We start from the raw sequence: 22,377 nt of genomic DNA, 5'->3' as shown, positions 1-22,377 counted from the left end.
AATTCGTTTCCAATTTTCTTATTTTCCATGTGTCCCTGTTTCCTATTTCCATTTTACAAATTTTAAGTTTTTGTCCAATTATCCAATTTTCTTTTTTCCAATTGGACTATTTTCTAAGTTTCCTTTTTTTCCTATTTCCAATTTTCCAATTTTTCAATTTGCTAACTTTCCTTTTGTTCTATTTCCAATTTTGCTATTTTCCAAGTTGCCTTATTTCCTATTTTTCAATTATCCAGTTATCCAATATTCCAATTTTCCAATTATCCAATTTTCAATTTTCCAATTTGCGAATTTGCCTATTTTCCAAGTGTCCTTTTTTCCTATTTCCTATTTCGAATTTTCCAATTTTCATGTTTTCAGAGTTTCCTCTTTTTCCTTTTTCCTATTTTCCTATTTTCCTATTTTCCACGTTTCCTTTTGTCCAATTTCAAATTTTCCAATTTTCCAAGTTGCTTTATTTTCCAATTACCCAAATTTCCAATTTCCAATTTCCAAATTTCCTATTTTCCAAGTGTCCTTTTTTCCTTTTTCCAATTTTCCAATTTTCCAAGTGTCATTTTATCCTATTGCCTAGTTTCCTCTTTCCATTTTTTCCTTTTTTCCTATTTCCAATTTTCCAATTTTCCAATTTTCCAAATTTCCAACTTTCCATTTTTTCGTATTTCCGATTTTCCAATTTTCCTTTTGTTCTATTTCCAATTTTCCAAGTTTCCTTATTTCCCATTCTCCAAGTTTTCACTTTTTCTATTTTCCAATTTTCCAATTTTCCAATTTTCTGTTCTGAAATTCGCAATAAATGCTTAGTTACATAGTCCTATTTTGGGTTGAAATCCACAATTTTCAATATCCCATTAAGGTTTGCTTTTTTGTTGTTTGGAAGCCAATTTTATTGTTGTTAATGTAATGTTGTACTGCTGTAAATTACAGCCAAGGAGTTAATGGTGTAGTTTGCAATCACATCAATTGAATGCACCAACTAAATACCCAATATACTTCATATAAGTTCGTACATATAACTGAACCTTCCTATATAGAACTGCAACATAGGCACCTTCTTAACGGGAAAGGTAATTAGTCTTATTGAAACGCAAATATTCTCCACTAAAGCTAACCATATTGTCGTTTACAACTGGAGACTGAATGTACCTTTATTTGTTTTGTTGCAGGCAACAGCTGTGAATTGTCCCCAGCAATACTTAAAGATGTCGGATGTACACCCTCCAAATGAGCATGTCAGTTACCCGGGGGACCAGCCGTGGCATGTGCCATTCCCATCTCCACCTCGGACTCCCAATCATGATCCCACTTCATCTGGAAGTGAGGCTGAGAGCAATGATCCGCTTGACAAAATCTCTGCCGTCAAGCACCACCTCCAATATATGTCAAAGGCAACAAATTGGTGGGAGAGTAAGTGCGATATTCATGGCCAAGTTATGGGAAACTTGGCCAACAAGTTGAACAAAGCATATGCTGGAGAGGTGAAGCAAACTCTAAAAGCAAAAAGTCGGAGCAAAGAGTTAGAGTCCTTGAAGTTGCAATTGGAAGAGAGAAAGAAAAATGCCGTCGAAAAATTCACACAATCTGAAGAATATAACCATGAAATGGTTGAATGTTTCAACAACGGCTTCGAAATGTTCCGAGATTATGCTTCGGTCATCTCACCAGACTACAATTGGAGTGAAATTGATGTAGTTGGTGTCTGGCAGGTGCTGAATATGGGTGCTGAGGGAATGGCTCATCATAGCCTCGTGCATGCAGCAAGGAGAAAGGACAAAGACATGGATCTTTTGATGGACCTGTAGTAACGGTGAGTGCTGCTTCAGTTCATCTTACCCGAGTACATGGATCTTTTATTGCCTTCATTTTCCCTTCGCGGGATAGTATTGTTAAGGTTCGGTGGCGATTTCTTTTGCATGTGTAAAATGTTGTCTGTAATGTGTATGTATTGTATGTAGATTGACTTAATATTGTAGTTCTATTGTATTTATATTGCCTTAATATTGCCTTTGTATTGCATAGATAGTGTATGCATATTGCCACCCTATTGGATGTATATTGTAAAACTATTGCTATCGTATGGCCCTTATATTGCTCTAATATTGCCTCTATAGTGCACCTATATTGACCTAATATTGCTCTTATATCGTATGTCAATGGCATGTGGTCTAATAAGTCTCCACTTCGTTGAAAGTAATCCTGAATTCAAATATGACGGACACGACAAATTGTTATCCATCCTTACATTACCATGAATTGATTTGGACCTTTCAAATGATAGTTGGAGTTGCACATGGATTCATATTCAAAAGGAAAGAAATTCTCTCCCTCAATGAATTGTCGTTCAAAAGAAGGCAGCTATCAAATATTGGGTACAAAAATGCAACATCCACGGTAAATTAATTGGGCACAAACCACATATTACAAAACCAGGATGATTTTTGGCATGCTTGAAAACAGAAGGGCCAAATACAACAGAAAAGAAAATCCATTCAAGCTTGTACAATGGAATGCACAATAACCCTTTTACATGTCCTTCCAACACCAATGTTTGCCTACTTTAGAGTCGCAGGAGGAGAGCATATTGCCATTGTGCAATTCGAGGGGGCAGTCAATTTGGAATGGTGGCATAAACATGTTTACTCCACGGATCACCTCTATGGGACAGAGCTTCCTTCTTCCCTTGTCGTCTGTAGGTTTCAACTTCACACTTTTTATATACATGTATGAGAACTTGTGGCTATTTATTTATGGCCTTCTAACACTTGTTTTGCCATTCCAAAGTGGGTTGGAGACTTTTTGAGTTGAATGACTGGAAAGACTTCAGATGACAGAAACTAGAGATTTTGAAGAAAAAGGGTTACCAAGAACATAAGTCATGCCCACAAAATAAACTAAACATGCTATAAGCTCCACAGTAATATTTACTTCATCTCCATAATCAGAATATTGGGGAAAAAAATACCACGGAGAAATATGTGAAATGAAAAACAACTCGGCAGTTACTGTGGGATTGTGTACATAAAACTTGGAACAACCAAACCAATTAAAGCTAAGCCATCTCATACGTGTACCTACATCAAATAACAGTGTATGGTCATCTTGTTTAGAATATTGCAATCAACACTTGGTTGAGACCGACCTGCAAAAACAACTGGGTTAAGTACAGATGAAGCCATTTATGAAGGGCAGTTCCAGAATTAAGACCTATGTTAATTTGTAACTGCCACCGAATCAATTCATAGTGCCAAATGCATCTACCGGGCACACAGATATGACCAGCCAAAAGAAAAAAAAGCAAAGTAAAAAAGAAAAAAGAGGCATGCCATAAATGGGAACCTCAGCAGAAATCATCAGATATGCATACAAGCAGATTGGCTCCATTACAATGTTCAAGAATGATGTAAATACTAGATAAAACAGTTCTTATTTAAACCTCAGCAGGTTTGTTGGTTTCATTCCTGGACCTTCAATATCGTCTTGCACAATAGCATCAGTTGACTTAGTCAAAGTTCCAGACAGAGACTCCGCAATTTCTTTTAGACCCTGCAAGAAAGTGGCATGACTTAAATTTATTTTTTGGATACACACGAGAGTCTAAACTACTCTAAATTTATCCAATCTACGGGGAGGGGGACTCGAATTTGGGTGTAAGGGGTGAGATACAAGCGAGAGTCTAAACTACTCTAAACTTCCGTAATGTAAATTGAGTAACATCTCACTAAGTAGAGGTCATGTTGGTAATCGCATGTTGTGTTTGCACACAGACATTTGGTTTTTGCAAACACAACATGCAATTGCATGTTGTGTGTGTTGTGTTTGCACACAGACATTTGGTTTTTGCAAACACAACATACAATTGCATGTTGTGTTTGTAAAAACTAAATGTTACTAATCGCATGTTGTGTTTGCAAAAACCAAATGTCTGTGTGCAAACACAACATGTGATTAGTAACATTTAGTTTTACCCTTTTATTCTTATTTTCTTCGTTCAAACATGGTGGTGAGACAAGCTCCAAACCATCCCATCATATAAAGCAAAACTCATACAATATTTATAGATGCAAAAGTTATATATTTTATATATATGCGTCATCCGCATGGCTTGAAATTACAAATTCACGTTCACATATTACTTTCCACAAGCGCACAGACTAACAATAATAATAATCAACCAACCAGCTGCGACATTCATCCTATTACTTCCATATTGATAATGTCAGAAGTTTCATCGATAAGCCTCATCAAACTAGAAGTTTTTAATTTGAATTATGAATTCATAACTAAAAGCTCATGATATGCAGAAAATGACATACATTGTCCATAATCGACTTTTCGATATATTTCTGCTCTAGCAATTTATCGTCCAAATTCTGGACTCTCTATGTCAGGTGCTTCTTTGTGTTCTGTCCAGCATAAGAATGTTTAATACTGTGATTTCAATTGTTTATACAAATTCTATAAGTAATATTGATGAGTGCTGTAAATCTATTTGATGTTGGGAACAAACATGGTCCCATTAACAGAAACTCAAACAAAACAGGAATTTTTTTTAATTTTTTTGGCATAGACAGCCGAAAAGAAACTTACAGCAATAGCCTCTGTCACGCTCTCCAGACGTTTATGCAATTTTGAAACAGCAGCATTCATACTACGCTTTGTCACATACATAAGATCTGAGAATTTTAGACCCTAACCATTTGTGAAGAGCAAATATTAGATTTGCTTAAAGAAGACAACAACTCACAGAACCAATGGATGAAATAATATGAACATAAATATATCATCTGGATACCTTCCACCACATGTAACCATAACCCAATGCCCCCAAGGTAGCTGTTGGCATTATTAGTGATGTCAAACCTATTAAAAAAATCAAAGAAAAAATATAACCAAGTATAAAATGTTTCTATTGCATTATGAAATACATACGTGTAAGGAATTAATCGTTTTACAACTTAACCAAAAAGTAAGGGCAGGAGCATGCATTCATTGAGTGGTTATAAGCAAGAGGAAAAAGCACAAAGCATGCTAAGAATTCATTTGAACACAGAAGAGAAAGTAAGCTACCTTGCAATTTAGCTGTCATTCCCCTTCAGGACGGCTCTCTGTAGTGACGAGCCAAGTTGCCGGACCTCAGCTGCCAGTCGGCGCACCTAAAACAAAGTAACACAGGAAAATTGATATCCATTACAAAAAACAAAAATTGAACACGACAAAGCATCCTTCGACACTAAATTTATAGCAGTTTTTCCAATACCTGTGATGCGATCGCATCAAAGTCACCTTCTGATTGTTCTCCGGTTCCATTGAACAAAGGCTGCAAACAAAACAGAAATAAACACAAATCCATCAATTTTTTGAGCAACAAGACACAAGCTCCTAAATAAATAAACTATCTAACTGATCAAAACCATAGTTTACCAAATGCATTACAAAATTAAAAACTCATACAAAAATAACACCAAATACAAATGTTCTGCGAGTTCCACTAGCAAAGCAGAGTACAAATCATGAAAATGGTACCTGAAGTTCACCGATCAATTCAGATAATTTACCATTCTTACGCAGGATGGTGCTAGTATACCCTGTACAAAGAGAACAATCACTCAGATCGAATACAGCTAAATTCACAAGGAAACTAATCCAGTATGCAAGATGAAAGAGTAGTGATTGGTACCTACTCCAGCTAAGATCAGCAAACATAGTATGAGGTTCCAAATTCAAATAACAACATAATGCTAAGCAGAAAAGTAGAATTGCTGCCGAAATTATTTAAAACGAACTAAGTCAAAACTAAATGGAGAAATGTTAACAAAGTTGTATGCTTCAGTAAGTCTAGTAACAGATTCCCAAAACCACAGAGACAAAATGTGAACAATGGCTACAAAAGCATCCATAAAGAGCAACTATATTTATATATGGAGGTGTACAAAATAGTTAACCGTCAAAATCGAAACAGTGTGTGTGCCATGTAAGGCAATTAGCCACTGCTTCTAGACTGTACAATATTACACCTCACAATAATAACTAAACCAACTAGCTCTAGCAAAAACGCAGGATGACCATATAAAGTACCCCCAGCAAAGCATCTACGTCTGCATCTTCATATAAAGGAGTTCTTGACATAAGTAATGAGCAAAGTGAATTCCCAAGTCATAAGTCCAGAGTGAGGTGAATTCACGGACATTAAGACATTTACCTCATAAATATGCCTCCCCCCTTAAACCCTCAATTGCAAGCTTTAGTCGGTAATATTTGATCTTCAAAGGGTCAACTTTATCCACCGAAATCCCAGCACTGAGATGCTCGATGAATTTGACGGTCATGATTCCGCAAGACGTACTGTGAGGCCAATAAGTTGGGAAATTAGAACTGCAGTTATGTAAAATTTGGATAAACTGCACTAAATTCACAAAGCTTACCTATCTCGTTGTTGTGGCACATCTGCAATGCTGCAAACTGAGAATGGCGTAAACCTCGACATCTTCAGCCCCTTTTGCTTAACCTCTTCAACCTCAGAATCTTCATAAAAGTGCATATCGTACAGCACTCGTGCCAGCGTATCGCTAATAGGGTGCAGAAGTGTAACCAGCTTCGAACATTTGGTAAAAGCAACATAGGAGTCATACACAGTTGCAGTATGTCTGACGAAATCAATTTCGATTGCAACCCAGTGGGACCCTTGAAGATTATATGGAAAATAGACCTTCCGGACTTTTGTCCAAGCTTGGCCATACCCATGTTGCCACGTACCACGTACATAGTGATGTATATTGTTCAGCTTGCTGGGTGGAAGGTCAACGGTGTTTGAAGCAGCTGCCTTCTTCGATCCACGTTTCTTGGCAGTCGGTTTGAACGGCTCTAGAAATTGCTGCATAAATTAAAATGAAGGCATATTAGAAAATCACAACCGAAAGCAAATGAAGCAGTGAATGTAACATGGTAACATGTTTACCTGCAAACAATAATCTACCGTTGTCCAGTCAGTTCCAAATACCAACGGATGAGAGAGTTGCCTTTTCCGGATAAGAAAGGTTGCCATGTCCAGGTGCTGAAAGTTGACACATATAATATCAGCACAATTTCATACAACTGTACACTTAAAAAAGGTGAGAAAACAATTGAATTATCGTAATAAAGTAGAGCTTTGTGTATTCTTACCCTTGAGCTAATCCATTCCATTTCATCGATAAGTCTGTAGAAAAATTCAGCGCCCACTGAAAATGATTCCAGCTGCACCTCCGCACTACAAAAGGCAAACTTGTAACGGTTACTTTTGTAGTCATCTCATAATTCTGACTTTGTTGATGACAAAAATACACATGTATATTAAAGCAAACTCTACATTTTCTCATTAGTCTATGACTACATACTAGAATAGGATGAAGATTGGATTTCAAAGGTAAAGAATCCTAACCTGATATCGTTTTTCCAGGCAGTGCAAAATTCTATTACTGCCTTCACATCTTCAATGGGCACGGATTTTGATGGATCAAAACATGGCGGGGTTGCAGTCGCAGCCGACACACTCATCGTCCTCTTCTTCCTCAAAGGATCAGTAAATGGGCTCAACAATGTCTGCGACGGGCGCTTCTGTTTGCACCCTTTACCTTCCACTTCTTTTTTATCAACACTCGAACTACCTTCTTCATCACCAGCCATACTAACTGTGGGTAGACTTGGAGGATTCATCGGACCTCCCGATGGCATACTCTCAGTCATTTTTCAATCTTCTAACAAAGACAACACTCTTTGGCAGATTTCGTCACACCCGGCCACATCTTCCGGGGTAAGCAGCTTCTCGGATTGTGCCTGCTCAGCTGCTTCATGCACTTGTAAGTGAGGAACTGAAGCGGCCATTTCTGCCTCTTCGACTACCATGGCTGCGGAAGGTTTGGCTCCATCACCGGGAACTTGTGTTTCCATTACTGTCGGTTCTGTAGGCAGACTAATATAGTCATGTAATGGCGACAAGTCATTGTCGCCTCCTTCATTCATATGAGGACTACCGAGGTCCTCATGTCCTTCCCCACCTTCATTCACCCCACCATTTCATTTTTTCAGCGGCTCTAGCTCCACCGTAAAATAATGCTCCATTGAAGCCAAGGTGTTGAGGAAATCCTCCACACACTTTTTATTTTTTTCGAACTCTGTTTCAACTTTCAATGACTCCTTCCGTACCATGTCTTCCAACTGATGCACTCTGTTGCGAAGCGCTCGATTTGATATGGCAACTTTGGCCAATTCATCCTTTGTCCTTTGAAAGTCACGCTTCAAAGTGCGTAACTCAGTGGACACGACTGTACCCTGCATTCAGTTATAATGCAAGTGTTACAATATTTCCAAAATATATTGCAACAATACAGCAGTTATTTTCCTATTGTATTATGACGTATATCTTGGAAAAAATGTAATGCTTGCCTTAGAAGACGACGGAAGGCTAGCAGTTTCGTCAATGTCCTTATCTTTTTCTTCTACTGAGGCAGAAGTGCTGGTTTTTTGTTCAACGTCATCGCCAAACAACTCAACAAGTTCTTCAGTGTCGTCAACACTGTCACCCCAAGTCCAATACGGCTGCTGCTTGTCGATTACAGATGGCCGGAGAAGTTGCACATCAACTTGCAATTTACACATACAATATACATATCAGTAAACTTATTATATTATATTTTCATATGCCTAACATTATCATTAAAAACTTAACTAACCTCACGGTTCTCGAATACTTGGCTCATTAGCTCATAAAAACGCGGCGAACTATTGCTCCTCCAATGTAGTAAACGAGGGATGTAGGCATTATCTTCGTGCCACCAAATGTAGTGCAGCCAATGCTGGAAATACCTCATAAGCCCAAATCTGGTTTGAGGAATAAAACGTGAGTCACTGTAAACAAATGAAATTTAACTTCAACATGAATGGAAATTTGCTCACCTGAAGTGCATAGGCAAAACCTTTAAGGTGGTACTCTCTTGGCCTACCAGTTGCCGTTGTTTTTGCTTTCTTTTCAGATTTTTTTGTTTTTGCAGCTTTTTTGGGCACTTTCACTCGCTAGTAATCTGCATAAAGTGCCCTCAGAAGTGACGCATTTGTCTTGGCATAACACACAGTACCCCATGGATACTTCCCAAACTCTTCAAGGTCTTCCGCCAACTTCAAATATCGCATGTCAATGTGGACATGTTTTTCACTGCCCAACAGCACAAACACAGCAAAGTATACAAATCCGAGCTTCAATACGTCGTCCGCATCAGCGCATTCGAGGAAGGCCTTTTCTAATTCCAAAAGGTTGACAGTTTTATCGTTGCCAAAGTACTTCCTTTTCAATGAGCAGTTCTCATTAGTGGGAATCGGAATAAAGGGAAGGTTTCCAAACCTTAGCCCTGTCACGATGCAAAATTGCTGCGCCGTGAATTGGATCACCTTATTGCCAACGATGAATTTGATCTCGTTCAGTTGGGAAACTGTCTTTGGATCAGCTTTCCTCAGCAGCAAGCCGTGGACAATTGGCGAAGTCCACTTGAGGTCCTCAATCAGTAGGAGATGCCCAAAACAACTCTCTTCAAACCTTTGTAGCTGTTGTTCACTGAATTTCTCCTTTATCGTACTGATTGCAGTCTTCGTATGGGATAGGGACAATGCTTTTCCTTGGAACTTTTCTTCCTCTACAATCATCAACTTAATTTGAGCAACCATATTTCCCTGCATGCCAATATTATAAAAAAAAAATTCAGTTCGTTGCAATCTAGACAATAACAAGCAATAAACAATCAGCACTTATCAACAGCCTATTATAGGATATTAAGTGAAAAATAAACAAAAAATACAGAGCATAAATAAAACCCCAGCTATTTACAACTGACCTACTAATTCAATAGCTCAAAGCCACGTCTCAAGACACCCAGTACTCTACCACTCCTGCATAATATAATATCTAAAGACACATCTCAACACACCAGATAATCATGAGACAGCTTCAGCTAGAATGGGAATGTGCGGTAGCACAAGCCTAATTGAGAACAATTCAAGACTAACGATAGAAATCTATCTGACTAGAAAGAGTTTTAAAAAACAAGAAGACATCGGGAAAGAATTGATTGACTTCAAGGTATAATGTAATGGAACATCCTATGAATTAGTGGCAACCACAATAATGACTCCACTATGGCCCTCCTTTCAAATGTAAGAAAATGAATCAAATTGGCACCATCCCTTCAGTTTTTTCTTAACAAAATAAGAGGTCTGTATGTATTCTCTGCTTTATCGATATCAAAGATAAATTAATAAATAAACCATCAAAACTGTATAAAATGTTTGTAAGACATGTACAATTACAAAATTATAAGTTCTCCTCAGAAACAAAGTTCTCTAAGTATCCATACACAAACAAGAAAAGCAAAAGCTTAAAGAGTTAGCTTATAGCAAAATCAATGTCCCCATTTCTCTAAACCACACCTGCTGGTGGTAGGTTCCCATCTTCACTCATTTCCCGCTTTCTTTTAAGCAGACAATGATCAAGCACAAAAGAGCAAACTTTTAAAGAACTCATATTACACCACATATAGTTCTAAAGAAAACTTATCCATATCCAATATGCAAGCCCTAAAGTTAGTAAACAAAGTTATAAAAAAATATGTCAAATTAACAAGCATTATTCTCAAACAAAAAGTATGATATGGTTGGGAGTTTACAAGTTCAAAATGATATACACAGGTTAATTGTCTTAGACTTTATATCATCTTCAACAAAGAAAATAGATACCGATTAGACTTGTAAGAAGGTTAAATGCAATGGTCATAAAGACCCATAGTAAGCCACCAAATACCAATCAATAACTGCTACAAAAACCATAATAAAACCATAATAAACTAAAAATACAACAGCACTAAAATGCCAACACAACATCACTACATTAGCAATACACTAGCAAAAAAACAACAATACGACATCAATAGCAACAGCAAAACAACAGCAGTGCAAGCATCAGTCCACAAAGAACAAACCCATTCACTGTTTCAAACAAGGAATCATCATACTAAGATCATTTCAGAGAAACCCCTAAACCTTCAACCAATTTCGAACAAACCCCTGAACCAATATCATAGAAATGCATAAACCCTAAACCAACTTCAGAGAAACCCTTAAACTGTAAGAAAATGATGATGAACAGTACCTGTTCAAGGTGAACGATGGAGTTGAGCTTCGATGAACAGATTTCGCTGGGAGAGGAAGAGAGAAGAGAGAGTCAGAGCTGAGCAACGAGAGATTGAGAGCTGAGCGACGAGAGAGTGAGAGCTGATCGACAAGAGATGAGAGAGTGAGAGCAAAGCGACGAGAGAGTGAAGAGAAACTGAGAGACGGAGCCAAGAGAGAGAGCTGAGAGAGAACTTCAGCAAAACTAATAGAGAACTTCAGCAAAAGTGATATGTGTGCAATAAGGGGACAATAAATATATATTTATAGGTTATAGTTCCAAATTTTTTTAAAAATGGTGGTATTTTCAGTTACAATTATAAAAATGGTGGCATTTAGAGCTATTTCCCAAAAAAATGAGCCTAACTGGGCTGGGCTTACTGGGCTTACTGGTTCAACTTAGCTAAACCTTTTTTTTTTTTTTTTGGGGCTCTGTTTTCTTCTATCTTTTTTCTCTGTTTTTCTATGTTCATAGTTCTCTGGAAGTGGACACCTATATCAAATCAATGTTTTTTCTTTTTATAACTCCAAGTTCAATAAAAAATTAGAGTGAGCAACCTGTGAATTTAAAACAATAAAATGTCAAGCCTCTATTCTACATGCCCTTTTTTTCATAGCCTCCTCCAAGTTCTTCGTAAATGATTTTGTATCTTTTATTGTAGAAGATTAACTGAGCATTTTGAGTGGCCATCGTCTGTGCCATTGTCTCCATGACACGCATGAGTTGTTGGAGTTCCAAGGAAGTGGCCGGATTCGGCCTCAAGACTGGTCCTTCAGCGACTTCCGTAATATCTTCAACTAACATGGTCATGGTCGAGGGCCGTTGCTCGGCCAGGGCCATTTTGCTCCTGTTGAGCGATCGGAACATTTTGTGGCTGAGTATTTGTGGGGAGTGAACCAGCCATGCTTGTCTCTGATTCCGACCGAAGTCTAGATTCTTCAAATTCTTGGTCTCTTCTAGGATTCCTCCTAGTGTTTACGACCATACAAAACCTAGTGGTCCCACTGGGCGTGCCAAATTGTGTTTCCCTCTTTTCGGCCGGGGCGGCCGACGGAAGGAACTTTTCGTCCTTCTTCTTTTGGATGCAAGGCGTGCCACCACCAAGCCCCGAATTTGGGCTTGAATGGAATGTGAATAGATGGATGTGTTGCGCTTCTAACTTCTGACCAAACAATTGATCGGCCAAGCAAGGAACCTCCTCTTGGCCTAGATTCTTTCACTTTATCGGGCTCGAGAATTGCTAGGTTTCGTATGAATGTTTTTGTGATTTTTAGGGTTTTATGTAAAAATAATGCAATTAAACTAAATATGCGTATAAACGTAAATACAAGAATTGAAGTGCGATAAAATAAATCAAAGCGATAAATAAAGCAAGAATGAAATAAAAGCGATAAGAACGATAAGAACGATAAAATAAACGAACTTGAAATTAAACTTAATTGAAGTGCGATAACAATGAAATGTAAAGGAATCGAAATAAACTTGAATTTAAACGACAAGAAATATAAATTGAACAAGAATTTAAATGACAAGAAAAATATAAACTTACACTAGAAATATGAAGAACTCACTACACTAGGTACTTGAAAAATAAAATCCTAAGTCTAGGAAAAGAAAAGTGCGAAAGGAAAGATAAGTTTGTTCGTCTGATGTTGTGTCTTCTGCCTTCGTCGAGCAAGGTTTATATAGGGCACTCGTCAGCCCATGGGTTGGCCATTGAATGGCCAAAGGTCAACTCTTTTAAAACTTCTTTCCTTACAAGGCCCCCTTAAATCCGTAGGATTGCATTAATTGAGATATTCTGACATGCTTGATTCTTCCTTGCTTTGGCACACTCGGAGTTACTGTAAAAAATCCCTTCATTTCTTTCCTTGTGAGGCCTCCGTCATGTGCATATAATTCTCAGAAAATCTTGGGCGTGAATTGGAGGCATAAACTTGGGGCTTCGATTTCTCTTACATTGCCACTCATCTAATATATATTAAATTTCAAATATATATATCAACACAAAATGGGATGAGGAAGGCTTCAATTTGAGAGCCTAGCCGCACATGCAGGTTCATTTGTTTACATATACTTATATATATATATATATATTATGTAGTTATGATCTCTTGGACTACAAGGTTCTAAAAGATTTGTGGCCACCCACTGTTGGATATTAATCTAATGGTTCAAAAAAATTTCTTAAAATGAGTGCAAGAGTGAATGAACCGTTGAATTTACATCTAACGGTGACTGACCACAAATCTCTTGGACCCCTGTAGTCCAAGAGATCAGGACTAATATATTATGATATTATATATATGTAATATAATATCACAAAATAGGATATGGAGGGCTTAAGCTTGGGAGCCTCCAACCGCAACACTTGCGACAATCTAAAGCTCCACTTGCATATATAAATATATATATATATACAGTCCCGATTTTTTGGACCACAGGAGTCCAAGAGATTGCGGTCACCCACCGTTGGATATTAATCCAATGGTTCAAAAATATCTCTTAAAAGGAGTGCAAAAGTGAGTGAACCGTTGAAATTACATCAAACGGTGAGTAACCACAAATCTCTTGAACTCCTGTAGTTCAAGAGATCAGGACTGTATATGTATATATATAATCAATTATTTTGTCTTACAAACCCTCCAGCCCCAACTTTGGAGACTAACAAAAGGACCCAGCCGCCAAGACCTTTAAATATTGATTGTCAAGTTTCACTAACTCATTATTCATTCAATTTCGAGCCTTCAGCCACATTCGGGCACGGCCCAGCAAATCTGGCCGCAATATTTTAGTCTTAAACAACCTCATTCGCTTCCTCAATCACAACACTTAGCCGTGACTTTTGTCCCATTCGAAAAGAAGCCCAGCTGCAATATGCAGCCCGGCCACGAACACTCCAAGATTTCGGCCGCACCTCCCATTCGAAAATCCGACCGAAATTTCCCAAGATCTCCTCTAGCTGTCCCGACCGCAATCTCCTCGCCCGACCGTATTTTTCAGCTCCTAGCCCCGGTCGCATTCCAACTATACCCTGGCCGAAACTCTGCCAATCTAGATCTGGCCGTATTGAGTTCAAAGTCCCGGGCCGCCAACCTTTAATATCCCGACCGCAATCTCCTCGCAAGCCTGGCCGTAATCTCTTCGCATAGCCCGGCCGTGATTTTCAACAGCCCCAAACAATTGGTTAATTGAGAAACAAGGAAAAGGCAAAACTTTAGACCAAGAACAAGAGAAACTGCAATTGCTATTACGAGAAAGGCACATAAGGATCTGCCAAGAGATTTTAAGACACTTCTTCAATTCACTGAAGCAAGTCCTTTGCATTTATATTGCTGCCTTTTGCATTTTGTGTGGTGCTTTATTGTCACTACTTATTGGCCTCGAGCATTTGCTGATCATCGTTTTCATTTTGTATATTGCTAATTACTTTCTTCCATGTGATCATTGGTGCAAAGGCCAATTCCATGCTTAGAAAATTGAAGTGGGGACAATGGCTGTCGCTCAAGAATTTTTTTCAATCATAAGAGACATTTAAATATAATATTAAATTTTATTTTTATAAAAAAAATTTATTTCTCTAAAATTGCACTACGTGTCATCTCTATCTTCTAAATCCCTCTATAAAACTACACCCTCAACTTAGACCTCTCACACCATATCTTCTCTATCCTTTCATTTCTCAAATTTTACAAAACACATTCTATTCTGAATGTCTAACCGGAGAAGGGTGTTGGAGAGGTAACAACGAGAAGATAAATCAGGCGCAGATATGCTGAAGAATATCATGAGTTGGATGAAGAGGAGGAAGAAGTTGTTTTAGTGGTGTGTATGCTCAATCAATCAAGGCAACACCACGGTCGTCGTGCCCCGAACGTGGATAGACATAGGCATTCTCGGAGTAAGAATCTCTTGGAAGATTACTTTATCCCAAATTCGATAGATCATGTTTCTTGTTTTCGAGAGAGATATAGAATGCAGCCCTATTTGTTCCAAAAAATCATGTATGATGTTTGCAATTACGACACATACTTCGTTCAGAAGTACGATGTTGTTGGGGTTTTGGGTTTTCTTCAAGAGCAAAAACTTACAGCTGCTTTGTGGATGCTTGCGTATGGGGCATTTGCAGACTAGGTGGATAAGATTGCTAGGATGGGGAAATCAATAATCCTAGAGTGCTTGGTCAGATTCTGTGATATAATAGAAAATCTCAACACTAGGGAGTACCTCTGCAAACCTACGCCTAGGGACCTCTGAAGACTTCTACTAAAAGTCAAGGCTCGAGGTTTCCTAGGCATGATTGGAAACATCAACTGCATGAACTGGCAGTGGAAAAATTGCCCAACTGCTTGGCAAGGGGATTATGGGAATAGGAATGGCCAAAAAAGTATAATTTTGGAGGCCGTTGCATCATTCGACACTTAGGTTTGGCATGCCTTTTTAGGAGTTGGCGGATCTCAAAACGACCTCAATGTGCTTGGTCAATTCCCAGTACTCAACAATGTCTTGAGAGGTCATTTCCCCCAGATCATGTATCGAATCAACAATACTGTATACTTGGGTGTGTACTACCTAGCCGACGAAATTTATTAGAGGTGGACAACATTCGTCAAAACAATTCCAAATCCCCAATTGGAGAAGGAAAGAAGCTTTGCTAACTTTCAAGAAGGTTATAAGAAACACGTGTAAAGGTGTTTTGGTTCTTGCAAGCTCGTTGGCAATTATTAGGGGTACTGCTTGTATGCTTGATGAGGAGGTGCTTCAGAGCCTTATGATGACTTGCATCATCCTCCATAACATGATTGTGGAGGATGAGCATGATTATGATGCTCCAAAGGTGTTTGAATGCGATCCTTTTGATGGTATATTTCATATTATATATTTAACCTCATTCTTAGTATACTTTGATTAATATTTTAGAAGAATTTTGGCACTTTAAATTATATTTCAATATAGGACTTTCGACTCTCTCTGGAGCAAAAAATAATCAAATGGACGAATTTTGGAGTAATTCTAGTTGGAGGACGTTCGTGAGTCACTTAGCTTCATCGTATCAAAATTTCAGATTTTTCTACTTACCGATTATTTTCTGGTAATGAAATAAAGGAGCAGTGCGCGGTGCTAGAATAGTGATGTTTGCGTTTTTATTGCATGTTTGGAGCCAAAGATGACCTCGGATGGGTTCGTGACCTTCTGGAGAAGTGTTCAGAATATTTTTATCTTTAAAACAAGCTATCTTGGGCTAGATTTGGAGGAGATTTGAGGCCAAAACGTGGCTGGGCAGATTGTGGGCAGATTCTCCTAATCCAATTTAGACTTTATCTCCTAATATTATTTTATTTTAATTTAGTTTCCTTGTGGGGATTTGGCAGCTAGGTTTTAGGAAGTATTTAAGTTGGTTTTCAGAAGAATTTTGGAGGACTTCCTTTTGGCTTTTGGAGCAATTGCTAGGGTTTTGAGTTTTCACAACTTTCAGGTGTTTTCATTCTGTAGGGGTCTTTTTGTTCCAGCAACCTAACAAATGGGCTTGGGCTGCCGTAAGAGGAAAACGGACAGAAATTCTCCCAAGTGCCTGAGTTCAAGAACCAAGCTCCCAAAAGAGTTTTTGCAAAGTTTAGTGAAACTTTAGAAAAACACCCGTATGTTCCTTTCACTGATAGCCAAATAAACATGATAAATCAACTCATGGCTTAGCTTGAGGAGCTTGTGGCATGGGAGCTAAGCTTTCACAAGTTTAGCAATTTGAGAGAGAGAAAGACATGAATTTCTTATAGAGAATGACGATTTGGAGTAAGGCAGAGGAAAAATTAGCACGATTTCTATCCTAAAGGCAGAAGAAAAACAAACGAAGAAGAAGATTGGGTGGCTTGAGTAAATTTTCAGTTGCTTAAAAAAGGTTGGTCAGGCTCTGAATGGTTGTTTTTCTGGGTAGAGGAAGCTCTCTTTTATAGGCACAAAGAACCCTAATTTCATCTAACCTTTTCCTCCCTTTTTCGTGGCTTCTTTTCACTCAATCTTGTTGAAATTTTCCCTATCCAAGGCGCATGAGTAAGGAGTTCTTTGTGGTTCCAAAGTTTTGACACAGCTGGTCTGCTCCATGAAGGTGAGGCGCCACCTGCTTTCCTTCTGAGTTTCCCAAATGGAGCTTATAGTAGAAAAGAAGATGGGTAGAGCTTTTATCCGATGGGTACTCTTTCTTCCTTCGTGGATTTCCTTCAGTTCCTGCCAAGGTCTAAAATATCGATGATATCGGAAATATCGGTAGTCCAAAAACATGGAAATTTCGATGGAAATATCGAGATATTATCGATATCGATAAAAATTGAATAAAAACCACGGAAATTGTAAGAAAAACTTGGAAATTTTTATTGAAACTTTGGAGAATGTTTATTTAGTCAATTATCTATTAGTTTATCACAAGAAATTAGAAGGAAATGCATTGCATGATGGATTTAACTGATTTAAGTTGATTATACAGCAAGCGGGCAAACACTGTGAGTGTAAAAAATATATAATAATTAATGAAAAAAGATTAAAGACACCATAATCATTTATATATAATGATTTACTACAATATTTTACACTTTATACATTGCATGGTAAGATACATGAGTGACTTAGTACCACATAGAGTTCCTATGAGGTTCAAAATTTTCACTAACTTCATCATCTCTATGTGTAGAGTAAGTGTATTGTGAAGAGTAGTCATCAAATGATAAATCCCCAAAATAGTTTTGCATGTAATTGTTAACATGTCACCCATATAAATATAAATATTTGAGCATATTATCACAAAAACATAAGTGATATGGTGGTTAAGGTGTTGGAGGAGTAAAATGGGAGGGGTTCATTGTGCTTTTTCCTCCCATTTTTCCCTTTTTTTTTCCTTTACATCGATATTTTCGATATTTTAGCGATATTACACCGATATTTTGACAAAATATTGCTGAAATGTGAGCGAAATTATCGACATCGATATTTTCCAATATTATCGTCGATATTGTCGATATTTATACGATATGTACATGGATATGTTCTGAAATATCCGTTATTCGAAAAAACTGAAATATCCTCGATATTTCGTCGATATTATCGATATTTCAGACTATGGTTCCTGCCATGGCTTCTTTGTTGACCATCCTTGGAATTCTAACAGGGGTGGAACTCGGTGCCATATTTTTTTACAAGTTGTTGGGCTGGGCTTGTGCGCATGGTATTGGGTTATTGGCCTATTATTTCCAGCTTGTGATAGGTTTTGTCAAACTGCTGGAAATGACTCTATTAATTTTGGGCATTCTATTGATGTGGGCTGGTTTAAGTATTATGGCAGGCTACTAGATGTCTTCCTAAGGCTTTGAACCATTTTCCCTTTTCTCTCATGCTAACCCATGTATTTGGGCTCTAGGAACGGGCTTGAGTTTTAATGCCCCCAAGTGGCTTAAAACTTTCGTTCCTCGATCCCTCAATGGGCCTTGTGATCGCTTGTCACCTTCCATACCACAACCTTCTCAGCAAGCCCCGATTAATTTCGTGGCTTGGGCCCACTTAAGTTTGTGGCATAGCTTGATATTAGGATAATGGTTCTTTGCAGGCCATTTATGCCTGTGCTTGAGTTTTATTGTGTCGCGATAAGCTAAGATCAGGCCAAGTAACACCAAATAGGTAAGTGAGCGTGGTTTTATAAAATTGATATGCTCTTGGCTCTTTTGCGCGTGCTTGCTTGACTTGACACGTGACCCTTGCCTTGAGTTTATGTGTCCTACAAATTCTCTTTAGTCTCGATCAGGCTCCCCTTGTGTTCAATTATCCGTGTTGGGCCGAGAATAAATCTGGGCCTAGCCCCTTGGATTTTTGGGCCTCAACAACGGCAATGTGGATGAAATTCTCAAAAAACTAACGATGAGTGCAACATTGGCTATTTTTAATGAGTTCAAGTGCTAAATTGGCAAACAAAATAATTCAGGGGGGTAAGTTCAAAACGTGTCATAGTTCAAGAGGCAAAACGGCACTTTACCGTTATATAAAAGCAAAATTAGATATTAAACATAAGTATCTTTACTAATTAGTATTTGAGACATAGAGTATTTTTGTTTGGGTTTAATACCTAGGAATGAATTGTTATTTTCGATTAGGCCAAAGAGGAGGCCCAGATTCGTTGGCCCAGCTTAAAATAATAACTGAAAAGACAATGCTACCCTTCTTCTTAAAAAGCCTGACCAAACTTTAAAACTTACAAAATAAATGAATTTTTTACCCCTGTATGTTTAAAGCACGCACGATTTGAAACTGGAGCTCTGGTTCGCTTTCGTTTTTGTTCGCTTTGAAGATTTTGAGCTCTGGTTCGTTTAGCTGCGATTGGAGCTCTGATCTTCTGGCATGTTTTCGTTCGATTTTCTTCGTTTTTTTAAATTTTATTCTGATTATGTTTTGTGTTTTTACATTGATTTTTATATTTTCTTCGTAACTTTGCTTTTGCATGCAGAATCAAGGTCAGTTTTGGCATGCGATTTTTATGCTTCGTTTCAATCTTATTTCTCCTATTTTGAGCTCAATTTTGTTCGTTCTTACATGATTTTGTGGCACGATCTTCATAGTATTGTGCAGTTTCATCTTTGAACTTGAAATTGTATTTTTCTGTTGAATAATAGGATCCCTCAATAGAAGGGGATTGATATATATTCTCTTATGTGGATGTTCGGATGTTATTATTGTGCGGATACCATGTATGTTCTACTACCTTCTATGACTTGCTCCTTGTTTACAATGGCATCCGCACGATAATAATATGCGGACATCCAGATAAGAGAAATAAATAAATAAATAAATAGATTGATAATACATGTCACAAGATAAGCTAATTTTTTAGTATATAGAGCTCAAAAGCTCAAAAGCCAAGCGTGTAGAGTCATACCTAAGGCCATGGGGCCCGGAGGAAAAGTCGCGGTTTTGGTGGCAGAGCTTTTTGGTTGGATCGACACCGCGTCATCGTGATGGCTAGGGTTTGTCAAGGATTGTGTTGTCGCGACGGCCTTGCTTCTCGTGCGCTTGCTTCTAACCATGGTTGTTTGGAAGGCTTTGAGAGAGTGTACATATTTCTTTGATTCGAGAGCAATGTGTTGAGTATAACTCGATGCTCTCAATGAAAGCACCAAAATATTTGTGCAAATATCCACACTGGGGAATATTCCGGATTGATTCTTCACCTTTCGAACTCTTTTCTTCTTCTTTCTTATAGCTTTATGTAAAACAAATCTAAGTCAATGGACCACACCCGGGGGGGTGTTGACTAAAGACCCTCTAGTGCTTAAGTTAGTTTATTGGATCTTAGGAGGATACAACAAAGTGATGGAAAGGATGGAGGTCTTCTCTTATTGGGAGAGACGATTGGCTGAAGCTATGTGTGTTTTGGCCCGAGCCGTGTGAAGAAGAGAGAGAGAGAGAGAGAGAGAGAGAAAGTAGCGTGAGGGGAGAGAGAGAGAGAGAGTGAGAGTTCTCTAGGGTTTTCGAAATTGAGTTTACAATTACCTCATGTGTGTTGTGTACTCATGTATTTATAGAGCTCATGCCTTCTATGGTTTGAAGAATAATCCTTATTTAATCAGGATTATTCTTACCCAAAAATAGGAGATTGGAATTAATTGAGGAGATTTTGGTGGAAATCTGTTCCTTAATTTAGGGAGATATTCAGATCTTAAATCAAATATTATCTCCCTAATTAAATAGGATATAATTAGGATGATTATTTGACATAGGGAATTTCCCTTTTCCATATGTCACCCACTTATTGGTCCTCGAAATATTTGTTCCCACATGGTCGACATTGCTGGTTGGTGGATCTAATCAGATCTCAGATCTCATGTTTGAATTTTATTCTTGAGGAATTTTGCGGTGTTTTTAGTTATAAAAGGGTAGAAATATAAATTAAAATACAAATTAAACAAGCCTTAAAGCCCTTGTGAAGGCCCATTGGCCTCAAGCTAACAAAAATTCAAAAACATGTGACTAAGCCCAAAACAAAACTATCCATTAACTATATTTAGGGATGGCAAAAATTCACGTGGGGCTGGTCTTCGTCGAGCCCCCAACCTTAACGGGGGGAGATTTCAAGGCCAAAAGGGAATCTGGTATAGGGATCCCCAAACTTGAAAAATCCTTGGCGAGTATGGGGAGGGGATGGTATTGGCATCCCCATCCCCGAACCCGACCTGAAAATATATATGTTTATATTTAAATAAATAAATAAAATATTTATGCTTAACCCTAAGTTAACATCCCTCTCTTAATTCTTCCTTACCTTCTCTGGAATTTCATATTGATGTGATTTTGGATAGTTGAGTTGAACTTAATAGTTAATCTGAATGTGTTGAATGATAATTTAATATGAAACTTAATGTTAAAATGTATGATAAATATTTTTATGCAAAAAAAAAAAAAAAAAAATTGGGGATTTGGGATAGGTACGGGGGATAGTCCCCCCAACGGGGACGGGGGCGGGAATTCCCCAGAACCTATTAACCGGGGATGGGTTCGGGGACGAGGCGGGGATGGAAAGCAGAGAAGGGGATGGAATTGTCATACCTAGTCCCTACCCGGTCCGTTGCCATCTATATCCTTATTATTTTCCATTTTATTTGATTGTTACCAAATTTTCCTAATATTCTAACACTTACAAGCATGAATAATTAGAGAGAGAGAGAGAGAGAGAGAGAGAGAGAGAGAGAGAGAGAGAGAGAGAGGCAAGTCACAACACTTGATGCGCACTACCTCACAAAAGGCAAGTCACAAAAGGAAAATGCAACACTTGTTCAGTGATTTCTTGAAACAGAACAAGACTAGAATACTTAAAAAAAGAAAAAGAACTAGGATGTCCACAAGCACAACCTGTTCACCCGGTTTATGTTTGTTCCTGTGATGGTAGGGTAAAGTTCCCTATTGCCCTGAAAACCATTGACTGGTCAACAAGTCAACTTTCTTTAATGTGCGAGCGTGCCACTACTAGCAATGAAAAATCCTAGCAAACTTCTTTAAAAGATAACTTGCGCCCCAAATTATTGATTTCTTAAACAAGCGATTGTGAATTTGGGTGAGGAATATCTCCCAAGTAAGTTCTTTTCTTACCTCAGACTGGTGAGGACTTCACAATTTTCACAATACAAGATTGGTAGTTCTGGCCAGAATAAATGATA

At 38.1% G+C, this 22,377-nt stretch overlaps 1 pseudogene; it reads right to left on the bottom strand.

Annotated features, from left to right (window-relative positions):
- LOC109947356 lies at nucleotides 3,050-5,693 on the bottom strand (annotated as a pseudogene).

Source organism: Prunus persica, chromosome G2 (genome assembly GCF_000346465.2).
Source record: "Prunus persica cultivar Lovell chromosome G2, Prunus_persica_NCBIv2, whole genome shotgun sequence".
In the NCBI taxonomy this organism is placed as follows: Eukaryota; Viridiplantae; Streptophyta; class Magnoliopsida; order Rosales; family Rosaceae; genus Prunus; species Prunus persica.
The sequence above is the reverse complement of the archived record's forward strand: the minus strand, read 5'-3'. Positions and strand labels throughout refer to the sequence as shown.